Consider the following 18,778-nt stretch of genomic DNA (forward strand, 5'->3'; position numbering starts at 1 on the left):
CAGTTGGCTTGGCAATGATTCTGTAATATACTCTGCTATAGTGGGTAATATGTCTTCTTCAACTAGAGTGAGGGATGCTTGTGGCTGGGAATAAGCTTTAAGGAGGTGGGAAGGTTTGGGACCGAAAACCTTGACCAGAAGGTAGGTAGGGATACCTGTGTGTATTTACTTATTTTGTGTTGCAAGAAAATAGAAAAGTGAGGATGGCAATAAAAGATCATGAGATGAGTGGAAAGGAAGTTGAGAGACCCCATCCCAGTCAACTAACGCTAACACAGTCAACTGAGAGGCACAGTCAACTGAGAAGGACAATAGACAGAATAATAAGGAACAGAAGAGGTTTGGATAGCTACTGCGGGAAATGCAAATAGATATGAATTCAAGGCCACCAATCAGCAGTGAGGACCCAACTGAGGAGGCAATCAATCAACACAGCAGCAGAAAACATGATTAGGGAGGTACTCTGGGTTTGCATAGTCAAAGGAAGAAGGGCCAAAAGGTGACAAGGGGTGGAGGAGGTAAGCCTGGGAGGAAGCGATTGTTGAAATCATTATGTTTCCAAGCTGGATGGGGCATAAAGGCAAAGGGGTCAGGGATATATTTAGTTTGGTTACTATGGTATCTACTGCCATGTATGACACACAGTAATGTAATATATGTTTAAGGGAAAAAAAAGTAATGAGAGATTACATTACTTTTTTTTTTTTTTTGCTGTACGCGGGCCTCTCACTGCTGTGGCCTCTCCCGTTGCGGAGCACAGGCTCTGGACACACAGGCTCCGCGGCCATGGCTCGCGGGCCCAGCCGCTCCGCGGCATGTGGGATCTTCCGGGATCGGGGCACGAACCCGTGTCCCCTGCATCGGCAGGCGGACTCTCAACCACTGCGCCACCAGGGAAGCCCTACTTTTTTTTTTAAGGAAAAAAAAAGTAATGTAATATATGTTAAGGAAAAAAAAAAAGTAACGTTCATCTCCAGTCTCTTCTTACTGGCTGGGTTTCTCCTTTGCCTATAAGCAGGCCCATTTCAAATTTCAAAATTTTGAAATTTTGAAATTTCTCTCTGACTAATCTACTCACTTTCCTGTGCTTTACCACCAAACTTCTTGTAAGAACACTATATGTCAGGGCTGGCAGAAACTAGGCATGTGGGCCTCCACTCCTCCTCCCACACCTATGGTAGGTACAGCCAGTAGATGGTAGCACTCTTTCCTATTGACCCATACCACAAAAATGCAAGATTGAACAGCACCTACAGAGGGCCCTGTATATATACGGTAACCATTCAATAACAATTCACTAAATGAATAAACGAATGTATGTCACACATTGAAGTAGATTTGGGATCACATTTACTGTTGCCCTTCTCATTCTAAGGTTTTACTAAAACTTGAATACAATCTATGCAGGTATGATTGGAAAGGAACATATAATAGAAATTTTTACACTATGCCTGTGACCTTTTGTGGAAATGGGCACCTTCGGCTTCTCATATGCAGGAAGCCTTTGTTTAGGGTCAGTCTAGCTAGCTGCATGCCAAGCTGTTTCCAGGTACAGCATTTTCAAGCCTGAAAATGTGTTTTGGAATTAGGTATATCTTTTACTTTCCCTACCTTTTATGATCCCATTTCTATTCATTTACCCTCTATGCTTCTATTCAGCACTCTCCTGGGTGTCATCCATTTGTAGCACAAAGGAGGAAAAACTGCACCACACTCCCTTTTTAGGTACAGAAGCCATCTTTGGTAAGGCAGGAATCTCACCTTGCAAGGAAGACTTGCATGATCTTCAAGTCCATCATGGCAGACATATTCTTAAGATGGCTCCTGTGATCCCCACCTGCTAATGTTTTCCCTTGACTGTGACTGAGACTTGCTTCTAACCAATAGAATACAGAAAAGGTGCTGGGTTGTATGTGATTACATGCACATAATGATGTGATGATGTTATATAAATCTGTACTCCCTGTCTTGCTGGAGTTTCTCCCTTGCTAGCTGAGAGGAAGGAAAATGGCCATGTTGGGGAACCCCACATGGCAAAGAAGTGCGGGTGGTCTCTATAAGCTGAGGGACACCTGTACGCAATAGGTAATGATGGTCAAAAAAACCAAAAGCCAAACAAACAAAAAAACCCAACCCCCAAACAAAAAGCTGAAGCTCTCAGTCCTACAACCACAGGGAACTGAATGCTGTCAGTAACTACACGAGTTCCCCAGTCAAGCTTCCAGATGAGAATCCAACCCTGGCCAACACCTTGATTGAAGCCTTGTAAGACCCTAAGCAGAAGGCCTAACTAGGCCATGTTCAGAGTCCTGACCCACAGAAACTGAGATAATAAATGTGTGTTGTTTTAAGCCACTAAGATAATATTGTGATGCATCAATAGAAAACTAATACATCCACAGAACTCAACACCATCCTGACTAGAGACAACTTGGTTAATATAGAAAGCAACTAAAACTCTTGAGGTACACCCAATAAAGATTATAATGGCATACCTGAATACTCCTTTTTATATAAATAATAGTAACATAATAGAGCAAACTCAAATAAGCATGGTTTACAAGCCTAACACTTTGTTAGTGATAGTCACATTTAGCAGCAATAATCATACACAGTGCTATATTAGTTAGTAAGGAGAATTATGAAAAGTATAAAAGATACAGCCCCCGCCTTCCAATATCCTTTGTTTCCTAAGTTTTATCTGTGTCATCTGGGAGTTTCTTTATATAAAGGTCTTATTTCCCAGTGTTTCTAAAATAGCAAAGCCAGAGGCATAGATAAGGCATGCAGAGCAACTTGTAGGCAGCATGGAAAACTGCAGAAGGGGAGGATGAGTGAATTGGTTATGTATTGCAGCATAACAAATTGCCCAAAACCTAGCAGCTTAAAACAACAAACCTTTATTATTTCACATAGTTTCTGAAGGTCAGGAATCTGGGAGCAGCTTAGGTGGGTGGTTCCAGCTCAGGGTCTCTCAGGAAGTTTCAGTCAAGCTGTTGACTGGGATGCAGTCATCTGAAAGCTTGCCTGGGGCTTGAGGAACTAAAGTTGACCCCTGGACAGCACAGGTTAGAATTGTGCGGGTCCACTTACATGTGGCTTTTAAAAAATTACATGTGGCTTTTAAAAATATTACAGTAATACATGATCTGCGGTTGGTTGAGTATCTGGATGTGGAACTGTAGATATGGAAGACCCATGACTAAAGAGGGCCACCTGTAAGTTATATGTGGATTTTTAACTGAGCAGAGGGTTGGTCCCCCAAACCTTCCCACATTGTTCAAGGGTCAATTGTACTTCCAAGACTGTTCACTCACATAGCTGTTTGCAGGAGCCCTCAATTCCTTGATAACAGGAATTTCTGAGTGTCCTCGTGACCAGGCAGCTGGCTTCACCCAAAGAAAGTTAATCAAGAGCAAGGAAAAAGCTGCAGTGCTTTTTATGACCTAGTTCAGGGATTAGCAAACTTTTTTTTAATAGATCTTTATTGGAGTATAATTGCTTCACAATACCGTGTTAGTTTCTGTTGCACAACAAATCATCCATTTGCATACACGTGTCCCCATATCCCCTCCCTCTTGAGCCTCCCTCCCATCCTCCCTATCTCACCCCTCTAGGTCATCGCAAAGCATCCAGCCAATCTTCCCGTGCTATGCTGCTGATTCCCACCAGCCAACTATTTTACATTCAGTAGTGTATATATGTCGATGCTACTCTCACTTTGCCCCAGCTTTGCCCTCCCACCCCATGTCCTCAAGTCCATTCTCTATGTCTACCTCTTTATTCCTGCCCTGCAACTAGTTCATCAGTACCTTTTTTTTTTCTTTAGATCCCATATATATGCATTAGCATACGGTATTTGTTTTTCTCTTTCTGGCTTACTTCACTCTGTATGACAGACTCTAGGTCCATCCACCTCATTACAAATAACTCAGTTTCATCTCTTTTTATGGCTGAGTAATGTTCTATTATATGTGCCACATCTTCTTTATCCATTCATCTGTCAATGGACACTTAGGTTTCGTACATGTCCTGGCTATTGTAAATAGAGCTGCAATGAACATTGTGGTACATGACTCTTTTTGAATTATGGTTTTCTCAGGGTACATGTCCAGTAGTGGGATTGCTGGGTCATATGGTAGTTCTATTTTTAGTTTTTTAAGGAAACTCCATACTGTTTTCCATAGTGGTTTATCAATTTACCAACAGTGCAGGAGGTTTCCCTTTTCACCACACCCTTTCCAGCATTTACTGTTTCTAGATTTTTTGATAATGGCCATTCTGACCAGCGTGAGGTGATAACTCATTGTCGTAAACTTTCTTGAAGGGCTAAATAATAAATATTTTAGGCTTGCATGCCATAGAGTATTGTAACTACTTACCTCAGTTGTTTCAGTGCAAAGTCAGCTACGTACAATATGTAAACAAATGGGGACGATATGTTCCAATACAACTTGATTTATAAAAATAGGCGGCCAGCCCATATAGTAAAGTTTGCTAACCCCTGACTGGTCTCAAAGCTGCATGCCCTCATTTTCCCTTTATTCATTCATTAGAAGCAAGTCATTAGGGTCCAGCCCACACTCCAGGCGAGAGGAATTAGGCTCTATCTCTTGAAGGGAGGAATAAAAGAATTTCTGGACATATCTTAAAACCATCACAATGGGCTTACACATAGTAAGCAGAATATGGGTCAAATATTGCATTCATTTCTTAGGTCTGCTGTTACAAATTATACAAATTGGGTGGCTTAAAGCAACAGAAATTTATTCCCTCACAGTTCTTGAGACTAGAAGTCTAAAGTCAAGGTATCAGTGGGGTCATGCTCCCTCTGAAGGCTCTAGGGAGAATCTTTCCTCTTCCTAACTTCTGGTGGCTCCCAGCAATCCTTGGTGTTCCTTGGCTCGTAGTCGTTTCACTCCAATCTCTACCTCTGTCTTCAAATGGCCGCTTCTCTCTCTGTGTGTCCTCTCCTCTTCTTATAAGGGTACCACTCATTGGATTTAGGGCCCACCCTACCCAGAACGACCTCGTATTAACTTAAATAATCATAACTACAAAGAGTCTATTTCCAAATAAGGTCACATTCTGAGGTTCTAGGTGAATATGGATTCTAGGGGAACACTATTCAACCCCCCCAATACACAATAGTGTCCCCTACCAAGTTCTCTGTCCTCACTTCCTGCCACTCCTAGCTCTACGCTCTAGTCAGAGTGAATGGCTTGTTCTCCTAAGCTACTAGGCTATATGATCTTGCTGTTGCTCTCCCTAGGGTGCCCTGTCACCTCTTCCTTGCTTCTACTTAACCTTTAAGATTATCCCTTCAGAATCCCTTGATGACACCCCTGGATCTGTTGGACGTGTTTCCACAGCACCCTTTGCATATTTCTAACATATCTGTATTGTAATGACTAGTATATAAGTTTGTATTCTACACTAAACCCTAAGCTGCTTGAAATCAATAACTGTCATTTTCATTCCTATGTCTTCAGCAACTAGCAGAGTACTTCGATAAATAGAAGGTATTCAAGAAACATTTGTTGATTGAACAAAGTTATAGGATTTTCTTCTTGTAAATTCTTAAATGAAGGATAAAATCTCTTTGGGCTAGGACAATTGTAACACAGTCCTTCCTGAACATAGGAGGCTAGATTTGTTATTTCAATAATTACTTTTATTAAAGTCTCTCTAGGCCCGAGCCATGGCAATAAAGGATTGTGGGTGCACAGCTGGCCCGCATCTGGAACACATAAGTGCAGGCAAGTTGATGAGTACTGTTCTGAATCCCTTCTACCACTCTCCACCAACCAGGCAATGTGAACTGAGAAGCAGTGTTGAATATTCTAGTTTTATATATTATGAATCAAAGTAGAAATATCCTTTCTCTAACTTTTTTCTTCCTTGATACTTGAAGGCCCATTACTTTAAGCAATAAAGTATGGTTGCCTTATAGCAAGAACATTTTTTAAATTGAAATTTTTATTGAGATAATTGTAGATTCACATACAGTTAGAAGAAATACAGAGCAATCCCTCGTAAACTTTGTCCAGTTTTCCCCAACGTTAACATTATGCAAAATTATAGTATGATATCACAAACAGGATAGTGTTATTGACATAATCCACTGATCTTACTCAGATTTCCCCCATTTTATTTGTACTCATTTGTGTGTGTATTTGTGTGAGTGTGCATTACATTCTATACAATTTTATCATCTGTGTAGGTTCATATGTCCATCACCGCAGTTAAAATACTGAACAGTTTCAATGCCACAAGTATCCCTTATGTTACCCTAAAGCATGTTCTATTACGTCCCATCTTTTATTCCTACTGTCATATTTTATATACACATATTTTACATTATATAAGAAATGATATCATGTTAATATGTAGAATGTGATCATTTAAGGATACACAGTAAAATTGCTACAGCAAGTACTAAAAAATATTTAAAAGATACAGCTAAGCAGTCATTAGATGAATTGAAATAGAATACTACAAAACATTTGATTAAACTAAAGTCAATTGATCAATCAAAGGAAGAAATAAGGAACAAAAAACGCCAGATGGGATAAACAGAAAACAAAAAACAAAGTGCACCTAAGTACAACCACATCAATAACTATATTAAATGTAGATGGACTAGAAGGTAAAGACTGAGACTGTATTAAAGAAAGCAAGATCTGATTATATGCTATTTCTAAGAAACACAACTCATATATAAAAAAGACAGACAATTTGAAAATAAAAGGAGGAAGGAATGATATACCATTCAAATACTAAGCATAAAAAAGCTGGTGTGACTGTTTTACCAGACAAAACAGACTTCAAAACAAAGAGCATTAGCAGAGATAAAGAGGGAGATTTAATATAATAATAAAAGGGCCACTTAATCAAGAAGACAAAATAATCCTAAATATGGACATAATCAACAACAGAGCTTCAAAGTATGGGATGACAGAACTACAGAAATAGATAAGTCCACAATCATAGCGATTTTAACACCGCTTTCTCAATAATAGGTAATAATGGAAGTAGACAAAAGAAATCCATAAGCAGATAGACTTAAACAATACTATCAACCATCTTGCTCTAATTGACACTCATGGAACACTGCATTTAGCAGCCACAGAATACATAAGTGCAAAGATAGTTGCACCAATATAGACCTTATTCTGGGCCTTAAAATGTTTCTCAATAAATTTCCAGGGACTTCCCTGGTGGTCCAGCGGTTGAGACTCTGTGTTCCCAATGCAGGGGACCCAGGTTCAATCCCTGGTCAGGGAACTAGGTCCCACATGCCGCAATTAAGAGCCTGCATGTTGCAACTAAAGATCCCACATGCTGCAACTAAAGATCCCACGTGCCACAACAAAGATCCCGCACGTGGCAACAAAGATCCCGAGTGCTGCAACTAAGACCCAGAGCAGCCAAATAAATAAATAAATATTTTTTAAAAAAATAAATAAATTTCCAGACTGAAATTTTAAAGAGTATGTTCACTGACCATATACAAATTAAATTAGACATCAGTGAGATAAGTATTTTTATAAAATGATAAGATACCTTTTTAAAAAATCCCTGTTCGCCTCACACCTGTCAGAATCGTCAAAAAGACCACAAATAACAAATGTTGGCGAGGGTACACAGAAAGAGAACCCTTGTACACTGTTGGTGGGATTGTAAATTGGTACAGCCACTATGGAAAACAGTATGGAGGTTCCTCAAAAAACTAAAAATAGAACTGCCACACGATCCAGCAATTCCACTCCTGGGTATGTATATGAAAAAAACAAAAACTAATTTGAAAAGATACATGCACCCCAATGTTCATAGCAGCATTATTAGCCAAGATATGGAAGCAACCTAAGTGTCCTTCAACAGATGAATGGATAAAGATGTGGTATATATATATATACACAATGGAATATTACTCAGTCATAAAAAAGAATGAAATTCTGCCATTTGCAAAAACATAGATGGACCTAGAGAGTATTATGCTTAGTGAAATAAGTTACAGAAAGACAAATACTCTGTTATCACTTATATATGGAATCTAAAAAATAAAACAAACAAATGTACACAGCAAAACAGAAACAGACTTATGGATATAGAGAACAAACTAGTGCTTGCCTGTGAGGAGAGGAAGTGGGGGCAAGAAAGGGTATAGGATTAAGAGATACAAACTACTATGTACAAAATAGACAAGGAACAAGGATATACTGTACAGCAGAATAAAGTATATCCATTATTTTGTAATAACTTTAAATGGAGTATAATCTTTAAAAATATTGAATGACTGTTGTACACCTGAAACTAATATAATATTGTAAATCAACTCTACTGCAATAAAAAAATCCCTGTAATATCTGGATACTAAAAATACACATCTAATAACCCATGGGTGAAAAAACAAATCACAAGGAAAATTAGAAAAGATTTCAAACTAAATGAAAATGAAACAAACCCAACATGCCACAATGTGCAAGATACAAAGAAAACAGTGCTTAGAGGAAATTTTATAGCTTTAAATGTGTGTTTTAGAGAAGAAGAAGGATTTTGAAGTAATAATCTTGATCTTGTTTCCACCAAAAAAGCTAGAAAAAACAGAGCACATTGCTATATTTAAAACAGACAACCAACAAGGACCTACTGTACAACACAGGGAATGCTGCTCAATATTTGGTAATAATCTAAATGGGAAAAGAATTTGAAAAAGAATAGATACATGTATATGTATAACTGAATCACTTTGCTGTACACCTGAAACTAACAAAACATTGTTAATCAACTATGCTCCAATATAAAATAAAAAGCAAAAAAAAAAAAGAGCAGACTAAACCTAAAGTAAGAATTACAAAAAGTAGAACTAAACCTAAAGAAAGAAGAGAAAATAATAAAGAATAGAGACCAATGAAATAAAAAACAACAAAAGAAAAAATTAATAAAGCCTACAGCTAATTAAAAAAATATTAGTAAAACTGTTAATACCCAAGTGAGACTGATGATGGAAAACGGAGAGGAAAAAACAAATTGTGCTAAGTGACAGAAGCCAATCTGAAAGGTTACATACATATGATTCCAACCATTCTGGAAAAGGCAAAACTATGGAGACAGTAAAAGAAATACAGAAATTTGGAAGAGGGAAAGAGGGAGGGATGAAGAGATGGAGCACAGTGAAAATATTCTGCATGATACTGTAATGGTAAATACCTGTCATTATACATTTTTCAAAACCCATAGAACCTGCAACACAAAGATGAACCCTAGTGTAAACAATGGACTTTAGTGAATAATAATGTATCAATTTTGGCTCATCAATTGTAACAAATGTACCACACTACATGCAAGATATTAATAATAGGGAAGACTTGGGGTGGGAGTAGAGGTGAAAAAGTTTATGGGAAACTCTTTGTACTTTCTGCTCATTTTTCTATAAACCTAAAACTGCTCAAAAAATTCTATTAAGGGAGCTTCCCTGGTGGCGCAGTGGTTAAGAATCCGCCTGCCAATGCAGGGGACACGGGTTTGAGCCCTGGTCCGGGAAGATCCCACATGTCGCGGAGCAACTAAGCCCGTGAGCCACAACTACTGAGCCTGCATGCCACAACTACTGAAGCCCACGTGCCTAGAGCCCATGCTCTGCAATGAGAAGCCACTGCAATGAGAAGACTGCACACTGCAACGAAGAGTAGACCCTGCTCGCCGTAACTAGAGAAAGCCTGCGTGAAGCAACAAAGACCCAACACAGCCAACACAGCCAAAATAAATAAATTTAAAAAAATTCTATTAATAAACCATCGACCAAACAAAAAGACAACCTAGTGAATAGAAGAAAATATTTGCAAATGATATGACTGATAAGGGATTAATATCCAACATATATAAACAGCTCATGCAACGCAACACCAAAAAAACAAACAACCAGATTAAAAATGGGCAGAAGAACTGAACAGACATTTTTCCAAAAAGGAAATGCATATGGCAAGCAGGCACATGAAAAGATGCTCAACATTGCTAATCATCAGGGAAATGCAAATCAAAACCACAATAAGATGTCACCTCACACCTGTCAGAATGGCTATCATCAGAAAGAACACAAATAACAAATGTTGGTGAGGATGTGGAGAAAAGGGAACCCTCATACACTGTTGGTGGGACTGTAAATTGGTGCAGCCACTGTGGAAAACAGTATGGGGGTCTCTCAAAAAACTAAAAATAGAACTACTATATGACTCAGCAATTCCACTACTGGGTATGTATCTAAAAAAAGAAAACACACTAATTCAAAAAGATACAATACATCCCAATGTTCATAGCAGCATAATTTATAATTGCCAAGATACAGAAACAACCTAAATGTCCATCAATAGATGAATAGATAAAGAAGATATGGTACATATATACAATGAAATACTACATCAAAAAAATAATGAAATTTTGCCATTTGCAGCAACATGGATGGACTTGGAGGGCATTATGCTAAGTGAAATAAGTCAAACAGAGAAAGACAAACACTGTAGGATATCACTTATATGTGGAATCTAAAAAATACAACAAACTAGTGAATATAACTAAAAAGCAGACTCACAGATATAGAGAACAAACTAGTGGTTACCAGTGGGGAGAGGGAAGGGAGGGTGGGGCAATATAGGGGTAGGGGATTAAGAGGTACAAACTAATAGGCATAATTTTAGCTACAAGGATATATTATATAACACAATACAATACATTGTATGTATAATGTACATACTGTACATTTACAAAATGTAAATTTCAATTACGTATTTTCTTTTTGAGGAACTTAATGCAATATAGTTTTTCTTAGCAGTGCTTTGGAGGCTTTTCATATGGTATTAAATTTAATCTCCAGTTTATAATATTTCTCAACATTATACTATTTATAAAAAATATTTTTTATATTTTATGTGAAAAAATCAATTTCTTTTAATGATATTGCAGTATGATTTCAATTTTATATATTTTTCTTATGTATACTAATAAACTTAATACTTGTTGCTAAAGTTTTTTGGAGAAAAATTAATATAGAGAGAAAGAAATAAGTGAAATTTTATTTAATTGTTCTTTGGAAAATATGGCATAGGTTATATGTTCCAAGAATTTGATTTAAATCAAGCATAGCTGGCTCTCTATATCCATGGGTTCCATATCCATGGATTCAACCAATTGCAGATAGAAAATATTTGAAAAAAGAATTCCAAAAAGCAAAATTTGAATTTGTAGTGTAACAGAAACTATTTACATAGCATTTACATTGTATTTAAAACTATTTGCATAGCACTTACATTATGTCAGGTATTATAAGTAATCTAGAGATGATTTAAAGTATACAGGAGGATGTGCTTTGGTTATATGCAAATACTAGGTCGTTTTATATAAGGAACTTGAGCATCTGTGGATTTTGGTATTTGAGGGGTTCTGGGATCAATCCCATAGGGGTATTATGGGACAACTGTATTTCTTTTGACTTTATGACTTGCTTGACTTTTCTACATTTGGTCATGAAATTAGTCTTCCGTTATTGTTTTCCCACTTACTGTGTTAGCAAGTTGGGACATAAATTATCTTAAGAATTCCCACAATTTATTCCTGAGAAACTGTACATTACAAACTTTGCGTCTGGCACTTTTAAGCTGTGTAACCTTGGGCAAGTTACTTAGCATTATCTGTAAAATGGAGAAAATGACAGTGGTGGTGGTGATGGTGATAATTATGACCATACCTACTGAGATGGTTACTGTAAAGGTTAAATAAGATAAGGCACGGCAGCCCAAAGCACAATGCCTGCTCACAAATGTTTGCTAATATTTTAATAAATCTAGTCACTAAATCCAGTTGATTCCGTCTAAATATCATTCAAGTTTTTGCCCCACTCTTTTTTTTTTTTTTTTTTGCGGTACGCGGGCCTCTCACCGCTGCGGCCTCCCCTGCTGCGGAGCACAGGCTCCGCACGCGCAGGCTCAGCGGCCATGGCTCACAGGCCCAGCCGCTCCGCGGCATGTGGGATCTTCCCAGACCGGGGCACGAACCCACGAACCCACGACCCCTGCATCGGCAGACGGACCCCCAACCACTGAGCCACCAGGGAAGTCCTTGCCCCACTCTTGATTCGCACATCTTTCCCTTAGGTTCCTTTCATCTCTCATGTGGCCTGTAACAAGAGCTTCCAAATATATCTCCCTGCTTCTAATCTCCTTCCCCTTCAATTCCTACAGGAGCAATCTTTCTAAAATACATTCTGATTATTTCACTCCCTTAATGAAACTCTTTCTATGGCTCCCCATCGCATAAAGCAATGTTTCTCAAACTTCACTCATTCCCATACCTCTTCCCAAGCATTGCAAATGTTTCCTCTGCCTGGACTGCCTTCCTCATCTTTCTTCCTAAAGAATTCATTCTGTATGATTTACCTTATTTTATCTGCAATAAGGATGTCACTTAACGTGAACTGCAAATTTTATTCCAGACCTTTATTTTGTACCATAAAAAAATCTTTGAGTGGCATATAATTTACATACATGAAATACATAGATCACAAGTGTTGTTTAATGAATGTCAACAGTTCTACACATTCATGTAACCACCACCCCAAACAAGATCTAGAACACTTCTAGACCTCTAGAAAGTTCCCTAATGCTCCATTCCACTCAAGCAAAATATCTTCTTCCACTGCCCCAGCCAAAAATAAAAAAAATTTTTTAGAAAGAGAAGCAGTGCTACTTTATTAAAATACTGGTTTATTTCACATGTATATATATGTCTCCCCACCATTTCCATTTGTCCGACCACCACTACTACTATGTCCTATCACAACATTCCATACATACTTAAAACCAAGCAAAGGGTGTAGTTTCGTCTCTAAAAACTAAACAGGCATTTTGGACAACACATTCTTGGCAATGGAACCTAGACAACATTTATCAGACGTGGCGGGGAAAGTTCTCACTCTGCATTATAAAAAGGACAGCCAGATATCAACTGCTACAGAAATGAAATAAGATGGAAAATTTTAACAAACTATTTAAATTATTTTCTTAGAGAGACTTTCTCCACTGCCAGAAGTCTTGAATAGCCTCCTGGTCAGTCATCTGGAAACAATTCTTCACATTATTGATGAACTTGGCTTTCACTTTGGGAAGGGGACCACCTTTTCCTATAGTTGCTTGCATTTTTTTTTTTTTTTTTGCGGTATGCAGGCCTCTCACTGTTGTGGCCTCTCCCGTTGCGGAGCACAGGCTCCGGATGCGCAGGCCCAGCGGCCTTGGCTCACGGGCCCAGCCGCTCCGCGGCATATGGGATCCTCCCAGACCGGGGCACGAACCCGTATCCCCTGCATCGGCAGGCGGACTCTCAACCACTGCGCCACCAGGGAGGCCCAGTTGCTTGCATTTTTGCTTTAATGTCTTCTACAGAGCTAGGTCCTTTTGTTGTTTTAGGAGGTTTTTTTCCCTGTTTTTTGAAGGATTCTTGACGTTTTGATCTTGGTATTGATGGTTTTGAGTCTTTTCCATTCTAGTTTGATTTCGGTGCATTTTTGGCTGGCGTATCTCGTACAGATTTCTTTACTGGAGCTTTTTCTTCAGCTTCCTCATCATCAAGTTATCGTTGTTGTCATCATCATCATCACCTTCATCAGCAGCAAGTTTTACTTTTTTCTGTGGAAACTTGCTACCACTTCCAGGGGCAGAACGCTTTCCAGACATACTTAGGAGTGTCACATCCTCCTCCCCTACATCTTCTGACTCTGCATCTTCCTCCACAGCTACTAAGTGCTGTCCGCTAATATGCACAGGACCTGAACCACACTTCAACCGTAAGACCACAGGTGGTCTTATTTCAAAGCCCCCAAGGGAAACCGTTGGCTGTACAGACATTTTTGAAGTTGCCAGTGTTACTTTGATTGGACTGCCTTCATAATTCATCGCCTCTGCTTCAACAGTGTGCAATTCATCCTTTGCGCCAGCCCCTAAACTGACCGTTCTTGAAGATAACTGGTGCTCATTTTCATCGTTATCCACCTTAAAGTGATAATCTTTGTCAGCCTTTGGTTCACAACCGAAAAGATAGTTCTGGGGCCTCAGGGGGCTCATGTCCATCTCCATCAAATCTTCCATGGGTTGGTGGCATGCACTCAGGTGGGAGAGAAAGCGGACAGATAAATAACTACTGTTCCGGAGAATAGCCGCACAGGATGGCATGACACCACAGTAAAGCCAAAAATGTTATGACAAAAAAGATTTTAAAGGTCACAGAACAATCATAATTTTTTCCATTGATATTAAAAGTACTTTGCATGATTTCAGCTTGCATGATCATTTTTACGGTCCCACATTACTGTGTATAGAGAGGGTTGTTTGTGTTTTTTAACTTTTCATTTTATTTCCTTTTTGGCATTTTAGCCATATCTGTTTATGTGTATATGTGCATGTGCATGTGTGTGTGAATGGTTGCTCTAAAGTAGAAATCAGCAACTACAGCACATGGACCAAATCCAGCTCATGGCCTTTTTTAAAGAATAAATAATACTTTATTAGAACGCGGCGCTGCGAGACGATATGGCCCACAAAGCCTAAAATATTATTCTCTGACCCTTTACAGAAAAAGTTTCCCAACCCTTGCTCTAAAGTGATGGTTCTTACATTTTAGCATGTATCAGAATCACAGGAAGACTGTTGAGCCATACCCCCAGAGCTGCTGACTCAGGTCCACAGTGGAGCCAGACTTTCATCTCCAACAAGCTCCCAGGTGATGCCGATGCTGCTGGGCTGACTACGCCCTAAGAACCACTGTTTTAGAGATTATATTATATAACTTTAACTTATTATAACTTCCCTCATACTATTTTGTACTACTTCAATCCCAACTTTTGTGCTCTTGTTATCATATATTTTATTTCTTTATACACTCTTAACTCTATTGTACATTGTTATTATTTTTGCTTTAAATAGGCCATAGTTTTTTCTGTAAATAACACACAGTGAAATTGACTTCCTGTGGTGTACAGTTCTACAAATTTTAACTTATGTATGGATTCTTGTAATTGCTATCACAATAAGTCCCTCTGTTAAAGGATTTAGTAGAAACAAGGAGCATGAATAAATGAGGAATTTTACCACAGAGATGGAAAGTATAAAAAAAGAATCAGAAGGAAATTCTAGAAATAAAAAATAAATATAAAAATTTAAGAATTCACTAGATGGGCATAACAGTCTTGCTACTGAGTGAAGGTAACTTCTCTACTGGAGTGTAAGGTTCTCATGTTTTCTGCTCTTTTTCTTTATTCAGTGAAACAGCACTATTAATATCCACTTATATGTTGGTCATTTCCAATTTGTATTTATTGCTGCTAACGTGTATCTCATATGATTTCTGAAGAGTATTGCCTGAAAACTTCATTCCTGAAACTTTCAACTGGAAAAAGTTCTGGCAAAATTATTTTTTCTTTCACAGTTTCTCAAAGCAGCCATAGAAACCACTTTGTTTCTCATGTTTGTTCCTATGGACCTTATTGTCTAATCATTTTCCAGGTAAGAGATTATAAGGCAGCCTTTTTCAGGTTTTCAATTAGTAACTTTTTATGGTCTTTCTTGGAGAGGTTTGTTTCCTGGTTTATGATCCCCTAGATACTTTAGGGAACTTTAGCGAGGAAAGCTTGTAGTTTCCGAGACATTCAGCAGCCATTGTGCCCCCACCTCCATCAACTTATTAAATTATGAAAGCTGTTAAGGAGAATGGAAAGACAGCCTAGAGGTGGGGTTCAATAACTTTTAAAACTTCCATTCTGATTATAATAAAGTATCAGGCTGCTATAAAGACATCAAGTTTCTTTCAGCTCCCGGGTCCAGGTTAATAAGCAGTAGAGTTACATAAACATCTTTCCATTTGACACCTCACAATCCCTAGGTGCCTTCTGAGGTATGTCCCACCCTTTTGTTTATACTATTATAATACAAACTAAAAATTGGTTTTCAATTTCTAATGTAAAATTCTTTTGTCATCTATGTTGTAATCCTGCCTCTAAGCATTTGCCTAAGTAATCTCTCTTGCCTGGTTTTTGATGAGGTGTGTCATAAAGTACTGTAAAGGGTGTGTTTACTTTGTGTTGCATTTTTCGAGAAGTAGAAAAAAGGCCGTTCTATACTTTCCAGATGTTCCATCGTTTCTTTGATGTCTGCAGAAAACCTGTGTAAATTGTTTCTACTAAGTTTGTATTGCAAATGTATTTTGAAATGAATTTTACCAGGATCCATCATACCATTTTGCTATGAAAACAATGGTACACATCTCACAACATGGCATTCAAAGTTTATTCCTTAAATTCTAGACTAATGCTCGAAGTAGTATATTTTATTATCTGGTTATGATTGTATTTGTTGTCCTGGGAGAAAGGCAGAGTGAGATATTATCACCTCACTCTCCGCATGAGGAAGTGGAGACATGAACAGAGGTGATTAAATGAGACGGCACACAACAAAAGTGTCTGGGACAGAGCTTGGTATGTGTGTATATGTGTGCATGTGGTGTGTGTGTACATATACACAGAGACACACACATATGTGTGTATATATATACATATTTAATATATATATTATTTTCAAAATGAGGGTGAGGGCAATAATTTCTTTCTTTATAAGAATATATGTACTTACTATCAAAAAGCAAATCAGTGGCAGATCTAAAATTAAAGCGTCTTAACTTCTAGTGAGCTCTATTCAGATGTCACAGATAACATTTCCCTATCTGGCTATTAGCTTTCCACATTCAGGAGAAACTAATATCTGTTACAGTAATCAATTTTTAAAATACAATCCAAAAACATTATAGGGACACTTCCTTAAACTCTCTTTTCTTTATATATTTCTACTGGCATTACAATACTATTTTGACTTCTTCCTCAGATCTCTTTCTCTGAATACAGCCTTCAGCCAAATTCTGGTTTAAGTAAAGTTTGGCTCTGATTTCCCTCCACTTTCTATTTTGGTTCTTCTACTTCTTATGTGACAATCCATATTCCATAAAAATCAGTTCATGGGCAGAAACAGCAGGAAGAGGAATCTGATTAGGACAGTGAACTGTGAGTCAGAGAGTGGGAATTCCACAGGGGTAAAAGAAAAAGGCTTTCAAGCAATTAGGAACTGGGATTATTAAAGGAGTTGAGTGATTTGAGAGAAGCAAGGGGTTAATAACTTGGAGTTTGTTTGCCAGGCAATAAGTGAGCAGGGCAGAGCAGGCCAAACAAGTATATGGAAACAGCAGCAGGCAGAATGCAAAAATGCTTTGTATCTTCAGTCACTCTTTATTCCTCTTATTATGGCAAATTTCAATCTAATGTGACACTATCCCAGAATCCTACTGGTAGTAATAACTGCAACAGTTGGCTGGCTGACCAGTCATTATGGGGTCAGGAGTGATTACAGCTCTTTTGGCAGAAGGGTTTTCTTCACTCTGTTGAAATGGATGCAATTACAGTAATTCACACCAAAGAGGGAGAAAATGATCATTAACTTATTACAACCCTCAAAAATAGTATGTTTTGAGGAGAGGACTGAAGCAACACTTCTCCAAGTAAATTCTATGCCACACTCACTCCTGTATTTTAGTTCAGTGCTCCAGATGAAAAAGGCTTCTGTGGTCAAACATGCTGAGAAATGCTGCATGATCCTCTTACTAAAAACATTAATAAAGGTCCCGAGAAGTCTTGCAGTAAGAACGTAAGTTCATTTAATTTTATTTAATTTACTTTTATGGTTAGTGCTTTCAGTGCCTGCTCAAGAAATCTTTGCGTACTCCAAGATTGCAAAGATATTTTTCTTTGTTTTTCCTAGCTCTTGGTTCTGAGTTTTATATTTAGATCTATGATCCATGCCTATTTAATTTTTGTGTATGGAGTGAGAAAGACATGGAGGTTCTTTTTTTTTCCCCCATAAGAAAATCCATTTGATCCAGCAACATGTTTAAAAAGACTATCCTTTTCCCATTGAATTTACTTGCCACCTTGATCAAAAATCAATTGACCTTATATGTGTGACCGATTTCTGGACGCACTATTGTGTCCCATTGATATTATTTATCTATGCTTAGGGCAATACTTGATTAACTGTAGCTTTAAAGTCTTCAAATCACATATTATAAATCTTCCACCTTGTTTCTTTTCAAGATTGTTTTAGCTCTTCTATATTCATTGCGTTTCCAAATAAATTTTAGAATCAGCTTGAAAATTTCTTCAAAAATGCCTGCTAGGGGCTTCCCTGGTGGCGCAGTTGTTGAGAATCTGCCTGCTAATGCAGGGGACACAGGTTCAAGCCCTGGTCTGGGAGGATCCCACATGCTGCGGAGCAACTGGGCCCGTGAGCCACAACTACTGAGCCTGCGCGTCTGGAGCCTGTGCTCTGCAACAAGAGAGGCCACCATAGTGAGAGGCCCGCGCACCATGAGGAAGAGTGGCTCCCGCTTGCCACAGCTGGAGAAAGCCCTCGCACAGAAATGAAGACGCAACACAGCAAAAATAAACAAATTAATTAATAAACTCCTACCCCCAACATCTAAATGTGGGCTGGATATTACACAGTAGTGTTGTATTTGTGTTAACTTTCGAAAAAAAAAAAATGCCTGCTAGAATTCTGATAGAGGTTGTATTGGATCTATACATCAATTTAGGGAGAATTGGCGTCTCAACAGTTTTGAGTTCTATAATCCATGATCATGGTATGGTTGACCCTTGAACAATACAGGTTTGAACTGCATGGGTCCACTTAGA

The 18,778-nt window shown here is 38.3% G+C and overlaps 1 protein-coding gene and 1 pseudogene across 3 annotated transcripts in view; both read right to left on the reverse strand.

The window, feature by feature from the left end:
• Nucleotides 1-18,778, reverse strand: part of MAP3K13 (mitogen-activated protein kinase kinase kinase 13) — a 177,590-nt gene that overhangs the window by 122,400 nt on the left and 36,412 nt on the right. The gene's annotated exons all lie outside the window — the stretch shown is intronic.
• LOC309806848 (nucleophosmin-like) overlaps nt 12,356-18,778 on the reverse strand; it is a 42,832-nt pseudogene continuing 36,409 nt past the window's right edge. Inside the window, exons 2-3 of the transcript XR_014296180.1 lie at nt 13,380-14,151; nt 12,356-13,174 (exon numbers count right to left, since the gene is read on the reverse strand). The product of XR_014296180.1 is annotated as a nucleophosmin-like (transcript). The remainder of the gene's footprint in view (nt 13,175-13,379; nt 14,152-18,778) is intronic.

This window comes from Mesoplodon mirus (assembly GCF_964341445.2).
Source record: "Mesoplodon mirus genome assembly, chromosome: 6".
NCBI lineage: Eukaryota > Metazoa > Chordata > Mammalia > Artiodactyla > Ziphiidae > Mesoplodon > Mesoplodon mirus.